Genomic DNA, 2925 nt, shown 5'->3' on the forward strand with positions numbered 1-2925 from the left:
GCTACATCTACCTGCATCACCTAAGGCAATCAGGACAGTTTTTTCAAATGCTGATCCTTGCTCTCAGGTGACTCTAAGTTGTGGTGATTTGATACTAAAAACCAGCCGTCATCCAACACTGAGAATGATAGTGAGCTGGAGGGTGACACATGCCTTTAATCCCAGCACATGGGAGGGAGAGGCAGTCAGAGCTCTGTGAGTTCAAGGCCAGTCTGGTCTACAGAGCTAGCTCCAGGACAGCTAGGGCTGTTACACAGAGAAACACCATCTCAGAAGAGAGAGAGAGAGAGAGAGAGAGAGAGAGAGAGAGAGAGAGAGAGAGAGAGAGAGGAGAGACAGACAGAGAGAGACAGAGAAAAAGAAATGAAGGTGAGAAAATATTAAGGGCTGGAGAGATGGCTCAGAGGTTGAGAGCACTGACTGCTCTTCCAGAAGTCCTGAGTTCAGTTCTCAGCAACTACATGGTGGCTCAGAACCATCTATACTGAAATCTGATGCCCTCTTCTGGTGTGCAGGCAAGCATATAGATAGAACACTGTATACACAATAAATACATAAAAAAGAAAGAGAAAATATTATGTCTTTGCTGTCTGTAATTAAACCGGTGTTTCTATAAGAGCAGAAAATGTTGTATGTACAGTAGAAAACACTGCAATTCATGACATATAATAGTCTCAGATCTGAGCTGAGGTGTTTTAGGCAGCATTTAACAGCATTACAGAGCAGAGCAGTCCCTGCAATATGAAGTGCACATCTGCCTGTTCAGAAACAAGGCTCTAGCGAAGGTTCCTGACACAACCTGGGTGAACGCTGCAAGGAATATTCCCAATCCAGTATACATTTGATTCCAAAGAAATTTTGTGGCCTCTACATACACAGATACTTTTACTGTTGCCAGACTTTCCACGGCCCCCACTTTCAGGTCACAGGACCCACAGTTCAAGGAGCTCTCTGAAGCTTGAGAAAAAGAGGATCCTTACAGAACATGATAATGAACTTGGCACCAAAGGTTGGAACAGCAGATGGGGGCAACTTTTGTAGGGCTGTCACTAAAACTAGTCTCAGCATGAGAGGCAGAGAGCCAGAGCTTCAGAGGGAACAGTGAGGAATGGGCCTTAAATAATTTCTACCAGTGCCAGGAGAACAGCTCCCAAATTCTTCAGAGACCCGGTTCTCTGTTTTTGCTGCTGAGAAATTTCAGCTCTTCTCCCCTTTATGTAATAAAGATGCAGGGTATCTTCCATCACCCTCTGTCCCAGGATGGAGGAAAGAAAGGAATGTCCAAGTCTCCTCCTCTGAGTATCTCTGGTTCCACCTCCAAGAGGGTTTGGAATCTGCTGGATTCTGGTCTCTATAACTTGAGTGTCAAAGCCCACTGGGTATTCCCTAGCTTACCCCAGGAGGCCCTCAGAAGCAGGCTTGTGGCACTTTTCTTTTTTTTAATTTTTTTATTAGTTCAAATTAGGAACAAGCTTGTTTCACATGTCAATCCCTTCTCCCTCTCCCTCCCCTCACCCCATCCCTCCTCCCCCACCCTGACCTACCCCCCACCCCATCCACCCTCTTGTGGCACTTTTCTTTGTTTACTTTTTATTATTTTATTTCATGTGTCTTGTCTGCGTGTATGTCTGTATACCACACATGTACCTGGTATCCAAGAGCCCAAAAGAAGTTACAGATGGTTGTGAGCCACCACATGTTTGCTACAATGGAACCAGCATCCTCTGGAAGAGCAGCCAGTGATCTTAATCACAGAATCAACTCTCCAGTCCCATCAGTTTCTTTACATATTTTTATTTCAGTCTACACAACAGTTCTGATTATTCTCCCAATATTGCCTCTCAAAGAAAAACACTAATTTATTTAAATGATTTGGGCTTAGAGGGAAATTTACAGAGCATATAGGACCCTGAGCTCATTCACCATTGCTTTCTGAAATGTCAGTATTTTTTTGGTTGTGTCTTTTTGCTTTTTAAGCTCTCAGCCTTGAACTGCTCAATGAACCTTGACGGATTCGGAAACATTTTGACACTGTTGTAAAATGGCACTGATTTTACATTTTCATTTTCTATTAGTTTGTTGCTCTGACCTAGAAATATAACCTTCAGTGTCTCTGATAAACTGACTTATTTGATTACAATAATTAATGCAATCATCATTTCTGCTCATAATAGTTTTATTTCTTCCTTCCAATTCTCGTGGTTAACTTTTTTCTGTTGCTTTATTGCATTGCCTACGACCTCTGAGACATGGGTGACACCATGGTCCTCGAAGGTAACCTATCTGGTTCCTGATATGGGGTGTGGGTCAGGGGAGAACGTATAAACTCTCAACCTTTTGAATGTAAATGTACTACTTGCTGGAGATTCTGTAGCCAAGCTATGGTGAACCCCTCCTATGCTCCACTCTGGATTTCCCACCTCCCTCTCCCGTGTGACTCCAGCTCTGGTTCTGGCAGCATCTTTCTATCAGGTCTGAGCAGTGTCCAGGTGCAAGGCACCTTTCTCTGGTGCCAGGTGACTCTTCTTCACACCTAGAGGGCCACACTGCCAGTGATGAGTCAACACTTCATGGTTCCCCCGTGTGTGTTCACATAAGTGCAATCCCTAGTTTAGCTTTGATCAGTGTAGACAAAAGCTAGATGAACAATTTCTTGCCTTTTCTCTGTTTCTGAGCTAAGAAGCTGACAGTCCAGGCAGGGCCCAATTGCCAGCGCCTCACCTGGGCTCTGCTCCCTGACTGCTTCATCCGCTGTGAGTCGCCACTGGAGCATCTTGGGATTGCTTTGGGCTTGGCTGCCTAGAAATGCCAGAGCAGGATCACTGACAGTGACTATGATGCTTAAAAACTAATTTTGGACATTATTTGCCAGTTGAAAGCTTAAGGATCCCATTATTAGTATTAAGTGTGTGTGTAACTCCGACA

Source organism: Cricetulus griseus, chromosome 3, assembly GCF_003668045.3.
Source record: "Cricetulus griseus strain 17A/GY chromosome 3, alternate assembly CriGri-PICRH-1.0, whole genome shotgun sequence".
Classification (NCBI taxonomy): Eukaryota; Metazoa; Chordata; class Mammalia; order Rodentia; family Cricetidae; genus Cricetulus; species Cricetulus griseus.